General features: G+C 42.7%; 2 long non-coding RNA genes across 2 annotated transcripts in view; one reads left to right on the top strand and one right to left on the bottom strand.

Moving 5' to 3' along the window:
* Positions 1 to 13,145, bottom strand: part of LOC310646478 — a 49,345-nt gene extending 36,200 nt beyond the window's left edge. Inside the window, exons 1-2 of the long non-coding RNA XR_014493699.1 lie at positions 12,875 to 13,145; positions 9,262 to 9,315 (exon numbers count right to left, since the gene is read on the bottom strand). This is a non-coding gene — a long non-coding RNA (uncharacterized lncRNA). The remainder of the gene's footprint in view (positions 1 to 9,261; positions 9,316 to 12,874) is intronic.
* A 300-nt stretch (positions 13,146 to 13,445) lies between these two features.
* On the top strand, positions 13,446 to 18,908 carry LOC310646210. The gene is made up of 3 exons (XR_014493652.1): positions 13,446 to 14,176; positions 15,541 to 15,679; positions 16,252 to 18,908. It is a non-coding gene; the product is annotated as an uncharacterized lncRNA (long non-coding RNA).
* Positions 18,909 to 19,116: the final 208 nt, after the last annotated feature.

Below are 19,116 nucleotides of genomic sequence, written 5' to 3'. Positions count from 1 at the left end.
CATGTGCACTCCTTCCTTGTGCTCACCCGTGACAGCCAGGCTGGTGGCCTACGCGGTGCTGGACCTGCGCCACCATCGCCTCGCCCTGCGTGCCTAAGTGGCCGCCCTGCATTGTCTGGCCCACACTGCCTCCGCCTCACGCCCTGCGTAGCCCCGCCATATAGAGCGGGCCCTGCTGCTCCCACAGCACCAGCCATGCCGGCTCTGGCCCTGGGGGAAAGCCCGCCACCAACACCCCTCGCACCCGTGACTGCAGCAGCGTCACCCCCCCACCTCCTGCGCCCGCCAAGATGAAAGTTCTGGCACCTTTTTTTTTTTTAGAAAAAAAGCCCTGGTTTTATCTAGCATAATCTGTTTTTGACAAAGTCAAGTTGACTTCTAGTAATAGTTTTGCTTGCTTCTAGGTAATTCTAGGCAATGTAGATCTATCATTAAGCAATATTTTAGCAGTAGAAAAAATTCTATCTGCCCTCAGTGTGGAAGGGACTGCCACTCTCGAATTGGCCTTTTTAGCCACACCAGATGCTGCTTTAGGACCTCTTTCCAGAGCATGATACCATAGTCTCTTGAGACTGAAGGATGTCAATATGCCAAAGGCATAAAGAAAAACTGAACTCCAATCTGCACCACCACTTTTACCATAGTTCTCCATATCTTTCTATTCCTGCAAGGCATTCTTCCTTCCATGATATCCATTAATTACCCCATACTTTTTTCTTTAACATTATATGGCTTATTGACATATTTTTAAAAAGATAAATCTTGCCCATCTGCTTTCTGAGCCCAGTTATGGAGTAAGACAAAAAATGGCCCAGCTTACTTAACAATGTACCAAGGAGAACATTCTGTCACAGCCACAATGAAAAATGTGAGTCTCATATTGGCCATTTGATTAGAGTGAATTCTTCATCCTGCATATGTGAACTGGTTCTGTTTTTCAGCCAAAGTGATATAGCTCAGTGGAGCCAAAGTTTGTGGTACAAAAAAGCTAGAAAGATTAATTCCTTTTAATTAATCTGCAGATGGAGAAATCTGCTGTTTATATCAGCCCTAAAGAAACAGCTGACTTTACCAATATCGCTCAGATGTTGCAGAATGCCACGCTAGCCAGGCATGCCATTGGAATGATCAAGAATTTTAGCAATTATTACTCTCTCCATGAATATCTATCCAGGCTCCAAAGGGGTCCTTGCCAGGTAAGCTTTGATTCTTGAGATTGGGATGGTTCCTTTCCCACTGTGGAGGGCCTATTTCTTCAGCCTGGATTGTTGCCCTCAAAAAAGACTACTCAGCCATCCATAACATTATGACCCATGAATTTTCATAATATCTGACTCTAGTCTGTTGTAGCAAGTTGTGATTTGTGTTTTTTATAGTACAGCAAAAGCTGTATTCCTGAATAGTGAGAATTTAAGAACTCCAGCAGCAGTATCCTTAAAAACACAAATGTATTTTAATGCATCAGTGAGAGAAGTGTTCTGGTGAGTTTACAATTGCTAAGCATCATTTAAATATTAATGGGTGAAAACATGAGCCTCTTACACTCACTTTATTTTATTTAAAATGTATACTATTTTCAGAACCAAAAATTTTCATTGTTTTACAGTTTCTCATTCAGACTCTCAGAATTGGTCCAAAGTGTGACCATGCAGAAGTTGTTTTCCTCTCTGTATTCCTAGAATCTCAGAGAAACCCACTGAAAGCGTATTGCAATGTAGTAGATAATGCTGACTATATAACTAATTTTACATGTCATCTGGGACTGCAACTAGTTTCCTTGTGATGTTGCAAACTGAGTTATGTTTCTTGTTCAGGACACCATAGTCACAGCCGGTCCATCAACATGTAGGCAATCTTCTCCTGCCTTCACTGTTGAAATCCAGCAAGAAATCTTGGAAAATGCACTTTTTTTCCTCAAAAAAGAAGGTAGCTCAATGAACTCTTCTCAGTGGAGAGAAGCCTACTTCCTTTTGTTTTCCAATATCCTGCCCAGGACAGTCCACCTTTCCCAAATGGCTCCCAAATTGCCATGTCATCTCTACACTATGTGAGTCAACAATGAAGTGTTTCTGGACCAGGGCTGAGGGGGATATGCAATTGGTTAATAGCTAACTAGATTAATTTATAATATGAACAACATAGAATAACTTTACTATGTGAGATAGGAGTTTATAGGAAGTGACAGAATAAGGCCAATAAATTTTTTGGTAAGGAATCCACAAATTCTGGGCCCTAGAAGAATTCAGGGTAATTATTCTAAAAGTACACAGTGAAGTCCTGTGAAAGACAGTGGCCTAAAGGTGGGTAGATTAAAAGCTTTTGCTGGGTCAGAAATCAGTACTTGTTCTATACTTTTACCATTAAATTACATGCATGAAGTAAATGAAGACTAAGGAGGTGTCTGCTGGGTTGTGAATCACCAAAATGCTGACATCTTTTTCTAAGGTATAATTTAATATAGATTTCCTATGATCAACTTCCTTGAAATAACTGATATTAAAAAATCTGCTCTATGTTTACATCAGCTTGAAGGCTATCACTGCTCTTCATCCTAGTCTTATCAAACAACAGGAAGAACTTGTCAAGGTCAGACCTCTATGCTTTCCTGGAAGACAACATCCTAATATTAAAGGTAGATTTTTCTGCTATAATAGGTCAAAATAATCTACTTGTATATTATAACTTAATTTGGATATGCATTTAATGAACTATGGAGGGTTTTCACACTTTCATAACAATGTGCTCAATGTGCCATTTTCTGACTTGCTTGAATAAATTACCAATTACAATATTTTGGCAAATGAAACAGTGAGGTAAAACAGTGAAAGAAACATGATTTATAGTATTTGCATATTATCCAGAGGCTAATTCCACATTTGGAACAGCTTTGTGGATGCTAGTTGATTTCTGTAGTTATTTTTCTCTTACAGTTTTGTGATGGACTCTTGTTTTGTGAAATGCAAAAGTGCAGCAGGTTTTCTAGGATTTTGTGTATTTTGTTTTCTATTAAGAGGGATGGTGCTATGGCTCAGCAATTAAGACACTGGGCTTCTTGGCTGGAAAACCAGCAGCCCAGGTTCAAGACCCAAGCACAACATCCTTGCCCCAGCTCCTGCCCACCTAGCAGTTCAAAAGCATGCAAATACAAGTAGATAAATAGATGCCACTTCTGTGGGGAGGTAACAGCGTGCCATGACATCATGCTGTCATCATGGAAATTTCTGACAGCACTGGGTCACAGTCTCTTGTTTCTATGTCAGCACCTTCACCACTATACCAAACTGTCTCCCATTATTAGTACTTCTAAGCAACACAGGAGAGGCATGATTTGTTCTAGATATTGATAACTGAAACTGTTTTTTGTATTATTTCAATTTGATTTTAGTTTTTCTTTTTGATTTTGATTTTAGCAACAACTCATATCCTTGCAAGGGTGACAAAGTACAGCTATCAAGATGAAACACACAGCAAGCACAGAACTGGGAGAACTTTTCCCCATCAGACTAGCAAATCACACATTCTAGGAGACACTACTAAACAAAACCTAGAAAGTTCTCCAGGTAATATGCTCAGAAGCAAGGAAATGGACACTACAGGTCATGCCACAATTCATAATCTTAGAAACACCAGTGGTTTCTTTGAAAATGTGGCAAATAAACCAATTCCTATCCCTGGAGGTGACATAAAGAATATTTTCCAAAGTATCACAACTCATATCTCTGGAATTCCCAGGCTTAGCAGCCCCCAAAGTGCCAGAACTAATACCATTAGAGATGCCACAAATGATATTACTAGAAACACCACTAGAAATATCACAGCTCGTGCCCTTGGAAAGACCAGCAGGCACATTTCCGGAAGTTCCGGAACTGACATTTCTAGAACTACTACAGCTGATATTCATAGAAGGGCTAGCAGATGGATCCCCAAGAGGGTTACTCAAATATCCAGGAGTGATTCAAGTGATATCCTTGGAAGAGAAAATCTCCTGGAAAGTGCTATGCTTCACATCTTTGCCAGTCATAACCCTAGATGGTCCACTGTTCAAATGTTTGAAAAGACCACAAGTGGATTCCATCATTATCCTAAAAGTTTTGGCAGTGAGATCCCAGATGATATTACCAAACTTGAAAATACTATCACACATATCCCTGGAATTGACAACAGCAAAATTCTTGCTAGTGGCACAGATAATTATGGCAATTCCTCAACTTGCACCACACCACATAACTATGGAGGTTCTACTAGTCGTGTCCAGGAAAGTATCTCAGCTAACTTCAATGGAACTGATAGGACTCATATTCCTGGATATACAACTGAAAATGTCATAATGGACAGTGGAACATACTCTCCAGGAATTACTGATGAAAACAATTCCAGGATTGCTAAGACCAATATCCGTGAAGTTGCCGAAACTCATATCCCTACAGGTTTTACTGTCAACCAACATGTGGTTCACATTCTTGACAGCAAGAATGAAAACATATCTCGTAGTGTGATGAAATATATCCTTAAAAACTCTACACCTCCTAGAATTACTGGTGCCACGGGTATGCCTAGAGTTATCTCAAGTCACACCTCCAGGAGCAGCCCGGCTGGAGGTGTTGCTGACAACATTCCCAGGACTTTTACAGGAAACATACTTGAAAGCACAGTTGGCAAAATCTTAGAAAGCACCCCAGCTCACTTTCTTAGTGTGAGATCTAGCAACATCCCTGGAAATGCCATGACCTTTGAAGGTACCACAATTCACATACCTGGAGATGCTGTAACTAACTTCCCTACAAACAACATAACTGACAATCTTAGAGATACAGCAGGCAATAACCTTGAAAATGAAGGTACCACAGCTAGTACCACTGACAATTTTCCTACAGGCATAAGAAGTCATATCCCTGGAAATGCCTTAGGAAGCACACGCAATGCATCTGCAAATACTCCAAGAAATAACCCTGGAAGACTCACAGTTCACCAACTTGAAGATGTCAGTAGCAAATTCCTGAAGGGTATTGTAACTGACATCCCAGAAGATGCCACAATCAAAATGTCTAGAGAGGTTACAGGCAACATAGATGGAGCTGCCACCAGCAATCTTCCTAGAGATGTAACATATGTTCTTGGAACTGATAGTAACTGGCCTGATGTTGTAACCAGCTATATCTCTAAAGTATTTAGTAATATTTCTCAAAACAATGCTGTGGGCAACATTGCTAGTGATGACCTAGCTCATATCACTAGAGGTGCCACAGACAATATGCTTGAAAACATTATTCACACACAGGGCAATATTGATACAATGGGCAACAGACCCAGAGACACAGCAGATAGCATTCCTGAAAGTGCTACTACAAATAACCTTGGTAGTATCATAAACAATGTCCCTGAAGATACCAGTACATCAATTCGCAGTCTTGATAGAATTACTAGTAAATTTCCCAGTAGTATCACCTTTCAGATAGTAAGAGGTGCCACAGTCAACATTCTTAAAAGTGTTACAGCTTCAGTATTTAGAAGTACAACAGATGGTGAATATATTCCCAACCTGAAAAATTCCACACATAATGTACTTCATGGGGCTACTGGCAACCTATCTGGTGAGATCACAAGTAATGTTAATGGAGGTGATACAATTCAAGACCCTGAAACTTATGATGCAACAGGAAACAAACCCAAAATCTCCATCACTCACAGCCCTGGAAATGGGACCATGAATTACATCTCTGGAGGAGCCACAACCCCTATTCCTATTAATAATACAACAAACTTTACAGATACTACAGTTTCTATTCCCATGGGTAGCACCAAACATAACCTTGAAGAGAAAGCAACATATGTTCACAATGGTTCTCTAGGTAACAGCCATGATGATGTCACTGAAAATATTTTTCAGAAGGTCACACCACCAACTTCTGGAAGTAGCAGAAGTGCTACTTCTACTATTCTTGGAGGTGGACCAACTCATCTCCCAGGAAAGGGCAATGAAGATGATGTTCCTGGAGGCCCAAACCATGATAGTTCTGGAGATGTGACAACTAGCATCTTTATTAATGCTACAACACATAATCTTACTTCTGTTCCTGGCAGAGGCAACAGCTGGGCAAATAACTCTGTGCTTTTGTCATTCTACTGTGTTTTCACTTGGATTTTTTTCATGGTTTCATTATAGTTTTTTATCCAAATGCAAATCAACTAAATAAAACTTTTTCATGGCATCCAGAGAATATACTTAACTTATTTATTTGAAAACCTGGCAGCTATATTTGCACAAAGTAATTTGGTTATTGTTCAGAGCTTAGTGTATCGGATACAGTGTATTTTTCAATAATCCAGTAATGACTTTGTGAAAACCAAGAAAATGGGTTCCTACAGTAAACAGATTAAGTGTGCCTGGAAACACTTCCAATTAATATGGGGAAACATATAGTGAATACCGAATTCCCCATTAGCAACTAATCTGCCCTTTTCAGACTAACATCAAATTTGAAAGAGACATGTAATCAATCACATTCTCCCAGGCCAGGAGAAGCAGGAAAACCACTTGGTTTCATTATCTACTATTTGTCTCAGGAAATAGTCTAAGGCCTGACAATTGTTGACTCATTATAGAGAATGTGTAAGGACCTACCTCATCTAAGCCTCCCAAGAAAGTAGAACTCTTGAAACAGGCATTGTCTCAAAAGGAACTTTTATTAGGGGCTACTGATAGCAGGGAAAACAAGGCAAGATCTGGAGAAAAACCCATGCAAGTGATTTTATTCCTCCTCCCAGGGTCCTAGGGTCTGAATTCCAGCCAATCCACAGGTGGCATAGTGTTTTGGAGCCCATTGGTGCGCTCTTCAAGGTCTCTCTCACTTTTGTTTCCTTCTGGTTCCAAGCGCTAACCGTCTCCTAGATAAGGGAGATGCATTCCTTCTCCTGAGGGAAGGGCATAGTGGCAAAGACAGTGCAAAACATCCCCAAAGTATCCCCCCTCCCAAAAGAATGGTAGGCTCCCCAAAATGATTACAAAGACAGGAACAAATTATAAAGAGGGAAACAATACATTTCTTTGGGGACCTGACATACAGCCCCCCCCTAGGAAAATGACTCTCAGTCTTAGCTTTCCTATTCTATTCTGTTTCCAATTTATGTACATTTCCAATTTTTTGTCAGTTTATCACAGTACTGTATGCAACTGTGCCGGCTTTTTATTAGAATTTGAGGAGAATTCCTGATGGAATATAAATGTCTAGTAGATCATTTGGGTCAAGAACCAACAGTGGTCCCCAATCTTTCTGGATTGGCAGCCTGGTGGGGGGAAGAAGAGGGGTTCTGTTATTTCCATATTCTATTCTATTCTATTTTATTCTATTCTATTTGAAATAAAGATTCTAATCTATTTTGATCTATTCTGTTCTATTTGCAATAAAGATTTCTATTCTATTCACAATAAAGATTTTATTCTATTTTGTTCTATTTGCAATAAAGATTTCTATTCTATTCTATTCTATTCTATTCTATTCTATTCTATTCTATTCTATTCTATTCTATTCTACTGTAAATGTCCCTCGTTCCATTTTCCATTTTTTTCACAGTTGGTCACATTAATTTCCTTCAATTGCTCACTACTTGGTTAGAACTGGGGAAGATTCTTGAATGAGAAGTGAAAGGTTTTTGAAGAAAAAAACAAGAAAGTCCAGTTTCCTTTTGAAGAAGAAAAAAAGCACCTTTGGGACAACCAGGACTTGGATGACTGAGAATCTCCACAGAGACTCTCAGCCTTAGCTTTCCTATTCTATTCTGTTTTATTTATATGTCCTTCTTTCCGTTTGGTTTACATTTTCATTTTTTCCCCTCAGTTTATCACAGTACTTTATGCAACCGCACCGGCTTTGTCTGGGATCGTTTCACTTTTCTCTGTGATACTGTGTTAAATTGCCCCTTTCTAATCTCATTTTTTGGAGTTTCCCAAGCATTTTCTTTTTTTGCCTTTAGGATTTCCATCCATGGAATCCTTCCTAAACTATCTCTTAGTTTATTGAAATCATCTCTTTTAAAGTTTCAGACAGTATTTTGACACTGTTCCTTTACTGGTGCCTGCATTATGTTGAATTCCAGTGTGACACAATCCCTCTCCCCCAAAGTTCCTGTAATTTCAATCTCTTCCCTCATTTCACCTCTACTACTAAGATGTAAGTCCAGGAGAGCTGGACCCACTAGTTCCCTCCTCTATCTTTTGGATGACAAAAGTTGTCAGCTGGGTTCGTCAGGACCCTGTTTGATCTCTGACTTGATCCAGAATTTGTCTTCCAATGGATGTCAGGGCAGTTACAATCTCCTCTACTATGGTGGTATTTCCCAAACACATTAAGGAACTGATTAGCAAAAGATTCATCTAGGCATGTGAGTCCACGATGGATGACTTTGCGTTTCCTTCCTGCCTACAGTATAAATGGTACCTCCCTCAATAGTAGCAACTGTGAGAAGAATCGTAGAGTCCTAGTGGAAATCACTTAAACAGGAGCCAGTCGTGTGCTGCAGCTGCCAAAAAGGCCAATGCAGTTCCAGGCTGCATTAACAGAGGGATAGAATCAAGATCAAGATTGTGAAGTGTTAATACCACTCTATAATGCCTTGGTAAGATCACACTTGGAATCCTGATCCAGTTTTGGTCCCCATGGTGTAAAAAAAGATGTTGAGATTCCAGAAAGAGTGCAAACAAGAACAAGAGTGATGAGGGGACTGGGGGCTAGAACATATGAAGAACGGTTGCCAGAATTTGGTATTTCTAGTTTAATGAAGAGAAGGATGAGGGGAGACGTGATAGCAGTCTTCCAATATTTGAGGGGCTGCTAAAAAGGGGGATTCCATTTATTCTCCAAAGCACTGAAGGCAAGACAAGAAGCAATGGAAGGGAACCTATCAGAGAGAGAAGTAACCTAGAAAAGGAGAAATTTCCTGACATTGAGAACAATCAATCAGTGGAACAACTTGCCTCCAGAAGCTCCAAAAGTGGAAGTTTTTAAGAAAAGATTGGACAACATTTGTCTGAAATGGTATAAGCAGGGTTTCCTGCCTGAGCAGGGGGTTAGACCTCCAAGGTCCCTTTCAATTCCATATTCTATTCTATTCTATTCTATTCTATTCTATTCTATTCTATTCTATTCTATTCTATTCTCTTACAAACTGCTATGTAAGCATGAGATAAGACAAAAACCAAGATTCTCGTGTCTTCCCTCCCTACCCCATGAGCGAGATCCCCAGTAAGAAAGAAGGAAATTATACCTGTTCTTCACACCTGTCCCTGGCCAAATGTCCAAATGATGTGTGATCAGAGACCTGAATAGCAGAAGGAGACAATATCGTGACACGAAGAAGGATCCGGAGAGAGACAGAGGCAGACCTCACGACTCCCCTGCACTCTTCCTGATGTAACAGTAAATGAACATGCAGGTCGTTAACAGAGACCCCCAGTAAGAAAGGTCAGGCCCTTGAAAAACCCAGCCTTCCACCCTTGGACATTCCCTCCCCAGAGCTTCCTCTGGTGGAGCTCTCGGAGGATCTCCTGAAGGGGCTCATGAACAGCTAAAGGAGGAAGACCACTGGTGGGGGAGGTGGATTCCCCCTGCCCTTTGGGGAAGGGGCGCTGATGAGACAGCCGTAACTGACTCTCAGTGAAAAAAATGCTTGATGTTAGGAATTGGTGAAGCAAAGGTGGAACCATTTACCATCGCTGGTAAAAGCTGAGCCCTCTTTGTTCTTTCTTCAAACCAAAGGACTGAAGGAGGGAGTCCTGCAGGGCTCTCTCGAGTGTTCTTTGGGTGTAACGGATCACTTTATGCCATAAAGTAAGGCAAATCCCACATGGCACACAATGACAGTGTTGGCAATGCGAGACACTTTCTATCATGCATTGGATTGCTGTTTCTTTTAATTCTGCACAGAAAGTAGTGAACAATTCTTGTTTCTCTCCTTTTGTAGGATGGATCTGTGTGCCACACTTTGTACTTCTAGTTTAATAAGTAATCTCAGTCAATCAGGAGTAAAGCTAAATTTCCAGATATTTTAAGGACCCAAATTTAATTCTGAAATGGTTTGATTTGTTTACATAATCAGGGTGCTTCATAATGTTTTCTGTACATGAAACAAACATGGTTCTAAACAGATAAGAATAATTGTTGTTGATGATAAGAGGGCATAGATGAGGAAGAATAAAACGTTCCAGGTCTATCTTGAATCATGTATTTGTTCTTTTTAACATGCAAGTATTGTGCTTCAGAATTCCAGTACTGATTATGACAGTAGCCTGCCTTATGCAGTAGGATGTTTGAAGGTTTTAGCAGACATCATTTTGATCATTATTCCAAGATGACAAGGATTGAACCAGGCACCTGGTAATGTTCTTCAGACCATGATTTTATTCTGAATATCAGGACATTGAAGCGTCTGTGAAATCTCCTGCATTTTCTCCTTCAGTTTTTCTCCACAGGATAACCCCTAATAGATCCAGCAATGGACAGTAATGATTGCACCCAAATCATCCAGCAAACTGTTATGATCTCCCAGTTCTAGTTCCAACACCAAATTATTTTCTGAGTAAAAACGTAGCCCAGCAGAGAAAGTGTACTTTTTAAAGAAATGCTTAATTGCAGTGGGAGAACAAAAAGCTTGGGGTCTAGTTAAGAGTTTCATTTTGAACCATTTGGAGCATTCTGGAAGCTTATTACAGCTTAGATCATGCTCTGGATGCTCAAAACAGTCAGTTCCAGGTTCAGGAGGGACCTTTCCAAGGGCCTTCCGAAGAGCAGAGTTTGGCAGTCTACCGGAAAGTGCCCTTTCTGGCGTGCCTGCCAGGCCATGCACCACAATCTTCGGGTGACGCTCGCGGGCCCCACTTCCCAGGCATTTAGAGACAAGGTAAGAACGCATGACCTTTGGCGAGCTTTTGATTTCTGAACAATCCTCTTGTGTGATTTTAAGACCAATTTCAATTGCATTAATGTTTATAGATTACAGTGTTAGTGTTTTGTGAAGAGCTTTGATGGTAGAAGAAACAAAAGCTGCCTAGATATAAAATAACTTAGAAACAAATGTAAAATTAGAAATAACTATAAACATAGATTACATCTTAAACCTTAGTGTACTACACTCTAGGAATAAACATAACTCTAAATCAAATTTTGAAAATCATTAGGCTTAATTGCTGTCCACCTCTTAAAATAAAAAACACAAAGCGTAACTTTTAACAGTGCCTGCCTGCAACAGCAGTACTTTTGTTTTTTATATCATCAAGTGAAAATCAGAGCAACATTATGCCACTGAAATTAGTTCAAATTCAGCATTAGGATAGGTTTCAGGTGGTACCTCAGTCCAAGAGATGCACGATTACCCTATTCTTAAATCTTCCGAGATTCTTTTGGCAGCCACCAAAAGAAATAAATCTTTTAAATGGCATTTTAAGGTTATTCCTTATTAAAACCTTATTAATATTAATAGGGCATCATAGTCCTCCTTAACTTGGTTTAAGGCGTTTGAAGCAGGACTCCTTCTGTGCCTGTGTTGCAGCAAACGGACCTCCCATTGTCCTATTAATAATGTGTTAATAATGATACAGAAAGGGACGCGGTGGCTCAGTGGGTTAGGACACTGAGTTTGTCGATCAGAAGGTCAGCAGTTTGGCGGGTCGAATCCCGAGTGCCGCGTAACAGAGTGAGCGCCTGTTACTCGTCCCAGCTTCTGCCACCCTAGCAGTTCGAAAGCACGTAAACATGCAAGTAGAAAAATAGGGACCACTACGGTGGGAAGGTAACAGCGTTCCGTGCGCCTTTGGCGTCTAGTCATGCCGGCCACATGACCACAGAGATGTCCTCGGACAAGCTCTGGCTCTTCGGCTTTGAAACGGAGATGAGCACCGGCCCCTAGAGTCGGAAACGACTAGCACGCATGTGCGGAGGAACCTTTACCTTTACCTTACTAACGATACAGAAAAATAACCTTCAAATGCCATTAAAAAGGTTTATTAATTGTGGCTGCTTGGAACACAGGACGGCACTATTTTCAGTCCTACAAGGACTACAGAACAGGCACAGAAGAAGGAATCCTGCTTCAAAAGCCTTTAAAAGGTTTCTTTCTTTTGGTGGCTGCTGCAATATATGCTTTGACAGAGTTTTCCGTCCCACAGCATTAGCAATCGAGGGCATCGTAGTACGCATTTTCGATGGCCTCAGTGCTATCTCTAAGGGACAGAAAACCATGCCCTCCCTTGGTCCAAGCAGGTACGGCAGTCACCAAAAGAAATAAATCTTTTAAATGGCATTTTAAGATTATTCTTTATTAATAAAATCTTATTAATTAGGCCATTTAATTCTGCGCCTGTGTCTCAGCAAAATGGCCATTGTCACCCTATTAATATCAATAACCTTAAAACCCTATTTAAAAGGTTTTTCTTTTGGCGGCCGCAATACCGGGTTTGACCACAGGAGGGCACAGTTTCCCGTCCCATAGCATTAACACTGATGCCGTCGTAGGCCTTTTGTCTAGGATCGGGACACCGAGAAACAAAGCGCAGAGCTTCCCCTTTCACAGATACCTCGATAGGGCCACTTCCTCTCCGTCCTTTTTAGTCTTCTCTGACAACTTCCTTTCGCAGCGACTTTCTGGCCATGGCAGACTTCCTGTTAGCTCAGCCTTTTGTTGTGCTACAAAGATCGCGAAGCTCCTTTTTAGAGTCGGGGTTAAGGTTATTCTTTATTAATAGAACCTTATTAATACTATTTAATTCTGCGCCTGTATCTCAGCAAAATGGCCATCACCCTATTAATATCAATAATACGTTAGTATTATCACTAATATTAACATTAGTAATAAGGCGTTAAGAATAAAGATGGAGAATAATAACCTTAAAATCCTATTTAAAAGTTTTGTTTCTTTTTGGCGGCCACAACATCCGGATTGACCACAGGAGGGCACGCTTTTCCGTCCCATTGCATTAGTATTGATGCCCCCGTAGGCATTTTGCCTAGGATCGGGACACCGAGAAGGACCAAAGCGCAGAGTGTCAACCAAAGCGTTGCCAGTCTACGCTTCTCCGAAAAGAACAAGCCGCTCCCGTCGGCCTTCTGCGCATGTGCGCCTTCTCGTTCCTCTATTGTAATATCCGAGAGACCTCGGCCCGGCGGACTTCCTGTCCGTTCATATCGGCCGTCCCCCAGGACTTTTGAAATAGGACCTTTCTATCACGCCTGACTTCCGGTCCTTCCTTTTTGATTATTACCCTAACGTCCTTTCAGACAGCATGGTGGGCTTCCTGTCCTATCAAATCCGTCGTCCCCCAGGGCCTTTGAAAAAATGACCTTTCTATCCCATAGCATTAGCATGGAGACCATCGTAGGCCTTTTCGAAGGCCTCAGGTCTGCTATCGCTAAGGAAGGGAAAACAGTGCCCTCCTGTGGTCCAATCCGGTGGGCGTTTTAAGATTAATAAAACCTTATAAAATATTAGGCCATCTTATTCTGCGCCTGTGTCACAAAATAGGGCCACCTTAGCCCTATTCATATTAATAAGTTGTCACTAATAAAGACAGAGAACAATAACCTTAAAATGCCATTAAAAAAGGTTTCTTTCTTTCGGCGGCCGTAATACCGGGTTTGACCACAGGAGGGCACGGTTTCGCGCCCCATAGCATTAATATTGAGGCTGTCGTAGGCCTTTTGCCTAGAATCGGCACACTGAGAAGCGAAGCGACAAGGCGCTTAACAGAGATCACATAATGGCCGACTTCCTGTCCGTTCCTTTTAGTCTTCCCGGCCAACTTCCTTTCGCAGCGACTTTCTGGCCATGGCGGACTTCCTGTTAGCTCAGCCGCGGCTTATGTTTTGTTTCAAATATAGCGGAGCTCCTTTTTAGAGCCGGGGCCGGCGCGCAAGGTTTTTGGCGTCCGGGTTCGGAATGGGGATCCGTCGCGTCTCGGGGGTCTCCTCGAAGGCTGTCAAGCAAGGCAGCTGTTTAATGGTGTTTTCCCAGCGCCCGAGCCACGGATGTAGAAGAACGAGTGGTATGGCGCTTCTCTGTATAAGATCTTTATACTCTTCCTCTTAAAAGTGTACACCGCTCACTCCCGTCCACCAAACCAAGATGTTTTCATTCAAGAACAGTTTTGCTTGACCTGCCCTGTTATTTCTTTAAGGGGATTTGTATGTAGGTACGTTTCATAATTGTTATTATTATTATTATTATTATTATTATTATTATTATTATTATTATTATTATTATTATTAATGTAAGGGACCTTGGAGGTCATCTAGTCCACCCCCGTGCTCAGTCAGGAAGCCCTATACCATTTCAGACAAATGGCTGCCCAGTCTCTTCTTAAAAACTTCCAGTGTTGGAGCATTCGCCACTTCTGGAGGCAGGTTGTTCCACTGGTTAATTGTTCTAACTGTCAGGAAGTTTCTCCTTAGTTCTAGGTTTTGGGGTGCGGCCAGTGGCGTAGCGTGGGTTGTCAGCACCCGGGGCAAGGCAACCGGAAGTGGAAATAGAGGGGCGGGCGGGCGGTGACGTCACGGCACTGCTGAAAAGACGCGCCCCGCAGCGGCGTAGACTTTCCAAGAAGAGTCGCGCGCATGCGGGATGCTTCCGGGTCCCTCTCGAGGGCGGCTGGGCGGGGCTCCGACCTGCAAGAGCCGCTGCATTCAAGCTCGCACGTGAGCCCCGCTAAATAAAGCCACGCATGCGCACGAAGCTAGGCCGGCCGGCCAGCGGGTCCGTCTTCGCTCGGCCAAACCTGCCAGGGCGCCTGCGGGGCGCTTGCCGTTGGCCTGAGCCTGGGCGGAGAGTTGGCCGCTTCTATTTATTTTATTCAGTTTATGTGGCCGCCCATCTCACCTGCCGGACTCATTTCGCTTTGCAAGAAAGAGCAGCTCGAGAGCGGAGCCAAGCCAACTCTGTGCAGCCCTTGGGGCTCCCTGAGCAGCTCAGTGCGAGCGCGCCCCCCCAGATGTTGCACCCGGTGCGGCCGGCCCCCCCTGCACCCCCCACGCTACGCCACTGGGTGCGGCACATCATCACATTTCACATCAAGTGAAAATCGGAGGAATATTATGCCACTGAAATTAGTTCAAATTAAGCATCAGGATAAGTTTCAGGTGGAAACTCAGTTAATGAGATGCACAATTGCCCTAGTCTTAAATCTTCTGAGTCGGGCAAAGAGCCGCTCTCCAGGGTCCTGTTGCAGAGTCCAGTAGCTGTGCAGAGAAGGCCCTTTCCTAGGGGCCCAATACTTTACTTTCTGGCCGGGGGTGGGTGGGAGTCAGAAACAACCTCCAGGGCCCTCTTAGCAGCAGAATCCAAAACAGAAAGGAGGACACGAGACAGGCAAGCGGGTAGCTTTGCAGCAAGCAGGCGGCATACGAAACCCAGCGTGGTTCCGATAGTATTTTGGGTCCTATCGAGTCAGCACTGTTTTTCCGAGCATAGGGGCAACTTCAGTAGCTGTTTTGCATTTGTCTTTTGCCCTCTTTTGGGCAAGAAGCAGTCTGTGTAACACTTGTTTCTCCCACTTTCTAGAACTAGGCCGCTCGATGGATGCAGGCGTGGAGCCCTTCTGCGAAGACCTTTCATCAGCCTGCCCCTTGGAAAGTGAAACACCAAGGTGACCACCCTATCCTTTGGGCCACAGGGGACAGCGAGAGCTTGGAGTTTAGAGGTAAGGAGCCGGTGTTTTGTGTTATGTGCCTACGGTCCGCTCTGATTTTCTCAGCAGCGTTCTCCATCACTTCTGGCTCTGTCAACGAACTGTTTTGTTGTTGAGATATAATGATGGCATCTGCCTTTTTCATAGAGGGAGTAACAAACTTTCCAGGCCCCTGCCGATACTTTCTTTAAAATCAAACATTTGCCTTTTAAAGTACTGCCACAATGTTGTTACGCTCTGCCAGATTTTGTCTATGCTAGTTAGTAGCAGAATATTCACAGAGACCCTTATTGACTGAAAAGCAGTCTGGGAGCAGTTAGCCAGAGGGCTGCACTGTAGTCGCAGAGAGCCTTGTGAGCCACAGGGAAGCCCATCCTCTACCAGAAGGAAGAAAGAGGAAAGATGTTTTTCTAAAAAGGAAACAAAAAAATTGTAAGCTTTTAAGCAACTCTATATTCTCCCCAAGGGGACTTTTTTCACCTGCAGTCTGTCTGAGGCTCTGGTGTCTCAGTTTGCTTTTCTAATCCACTTAAGCAAAACCTTTAAATGAAATGATCTCATAATTCACTTCTCTTAACGGACAGGAGTAGAAGAGGAGTCGCTTCACCCACATGGCCTAGAGAGGAAGGAAAAGATCTACCGCCCGATTGGTCCTGTCCTCGCCAACGTGGTTGGCCTTGGGAAGGTTTGTTCAACCACACTTCGACAGACCATCCATGCAAGGCTTCAGGGGCTTCCTAGATCATGGTAGCCCCAGCATTCAGTCTCGGCTTAACATGAGGCGTACACCAGGCCGGTGCGGCCGATTCAGGAAACCACAAATTCCCACTTGGGTCAATGCGTGAACCCTGTTCATTCAGGCAAGCTGCCGCCCTCGCTACTGCTGGGCAGGCCTCCTCGCCTGTGCCCTGGAGGCCAAGCCCTTCTGCCTCCTAGGATGCAGACTTGCTGCAGCTGTGCCTTTTTGTCTCCTAGCAGGTGGGTTCTTTTGCTCCGCTTTGATCTCTGCTTTCCTCAACCCATTTTTGGTTGCTTTCATCTCCTGCCTTCTCTGTAAATCTATGTGAAAGCTGATGAGAAGTAAAGTTTTAGTATTTACCGAGAAAAAAAATTGTTATATGTGCTGCAGCTGTAGATGCAGAAATAAGTCTGTGGAGCCAGTGTGAGAGGATGGGGTTTGGTCTTTGTGGAAACTGAGTCGGTGGAAGGATCTGAAGAGACTCTAAAAGGACCAGCTGTCTGCAAGGAATATAAATCCTTCCATTCCCCACTATCTAGTCAGAGCCAAGGCGGGTTTTCAGACGAGAGGCAAAACATCTTCAAAAAGGAACAGGGGATTCCAGTCACATCTGGAAAAAGGATCTTTGGGATAACCACGACTCGGACGACTCAAACATACAAAGAAACCATTTGAAAATATTAAACACGGAACATATAGCTAGGGAACAATTTAATCATTTTAATGAGAAAAGTACATTTGTGGAAAGTAAGCCTACATAGCACATACATATATCTTAAGAGCGTAAAATGTGATGTCTCATTCCAAATCCTATTTTGTATAATATATAGGAGTCAAAATAACATTAAATAATTAGGTTGAAAAAAATCAAACCAGGAGTACTTTAATTTCTATTTTATCAATATAATTAAAGCCTAAAGGCGAGGATCTGGACAAAACGCAACAACAAACCAATATCGGACGAAGACACATTTATCTGCATTCTGCAACGGCCAAGCATTAAAATTAATTTATTCATATTCTAAAGATAAGGTAAGCGGGGAATTTTCAGAAAAAGACAGAATTGCGTGCGTGCGGGTTGGTCTGAATTTCCGTTCCCACATGCATACGAACGCACACGCAACCGAAATAATTTAAAATAGTCGAACAGTCACAAATCTTCCATTCTAATCGTAGATGCGTTAGGAAACCTTCCTTTTAAAAAGAAACCTTACTTCAACTTCCCGTATGCAACAAAATGTTTTTTGCATAGCAAGATAACTTTGTGAATCCTTCCCTCAAAAAATAAATACATTAAAAAAATAAAATAAACCTTTTTAACGGCATTTTTAAATCATTCTATATTATTAAAATTATTAATATTAACATTCCAATGTAGGCCTTAATTTGCCTTAAGGCTTCTGAAGGATTTGTTCTTTGCGCCTGTGTTGCAGCAAACGGGCTTCCTTTTAACATTTACATTAATAATAATGCATTAATATTAATATTCATATTTAATAATAAAGCGTTAATAAAAAAAGAAAAGAATAACGTTAAAACGCCATTAAAAAGGATTGTTTGTTTCGGCGGCAGCAATATCCCATTTGACCACAGGAGGGCACCGTTTTCCGTCCCACACCATTAACATCGAGGCCGCGGTAGGTCTTTCGCCTACGATCGGGACACCGAGAAGTGAAGCCCCAAAGCGCAGAGCGTCAGTCAAAGCGTAGCCATTCTATGTTCCTCCGAAAGGGACGAGCCGCTTCCGTCGTCCTTCCGCGCACGTCAGCCGGTTCGTTCTTCACGAATATTTTCCGAGAGACCTTCTCAGCCCGACGCACTTCCTGTCCGTCGATATCGGCAGTCCTCCAGGTCTTTGAAATAGGACCTTTCCATGACGGCTGACTTCCGGTTCTTTCTTCTTAAGTCATCGCCCAAGTTCCTTTCGCGGGTACCTTGCCGGCACGGCGGAATTCACGTCCAATCAACATTAGTAGACCGTAGATTTAAAACGCTATTAAAAATATTTATTTATTTTGGCGGCCGCAACTCCCGCTTTGACGAGAGGATGGCAGTTTTCCGTCCCATAAACATTATCACCGAGGCCACGGTTGGCCTTTTCAAAGACCTCAACGCCGCTATCGCTAAGGGACGGAAAACAGTGCCCTCCTGTGGTATACGCCGGCGTAGCAGCCACCAAAATAAACCTGTTAAATGGCGTTTTAAGATTATTATTCTTTATTAATCAAACCTTATCAATATTAGGCCATCTTATTCTGCGCCTGCGTCTCAGCAAAAGGGTCACCCGCCCCCCTATTCATATTAATAAGGCGGTAATAATAAAGATAGAGGATAATAAACTTAAAATGCCATTTAAAAAGGATTATTTCCTTCGGCGGCCGCAGTTTTACCACAGGAGGGCACGGTTTTTCGTCCCATAGAATTATCATTCAGGCCGTCGTAGGCCTTTTGCCTAGCATCGGGACTCCGAAAAGCGAAGCCACAAAGAGCAGAGCGTCCCCTTTCACAGAGACCTTTCCAGCATAGCAGACTTCCTGTCCGTTTAAATTTACCGTCCCCCCATGATGGCCGGCTTCCGGTCAATTCAAATTTGCAGTCCCCCAGCGCTATTGGTCCGTCCTTTATCCTAACTTCCATTGCCAGCATGCTGAATTTCCTGTCCGTTCATATTTGCAGTCCCCCAGGGCCTTTTGGTCCGTTCTTCTTTATA

This window comes from Vipera ursinii (assembly GCF_947247035.1).
Source record: "Vipera ursinii genome assembly, chromosome: 13".
Classification (NCBI taxonomy): domain Eukaryota; kingdom Metazoa; phylum Chordata; class Lepidosauria; order Squamata; family Viperidae; genus Vipera; species Vipera ursinii.
This window is presented reverse-complemented; position numbering and strand designations above follow the sequence as displayed.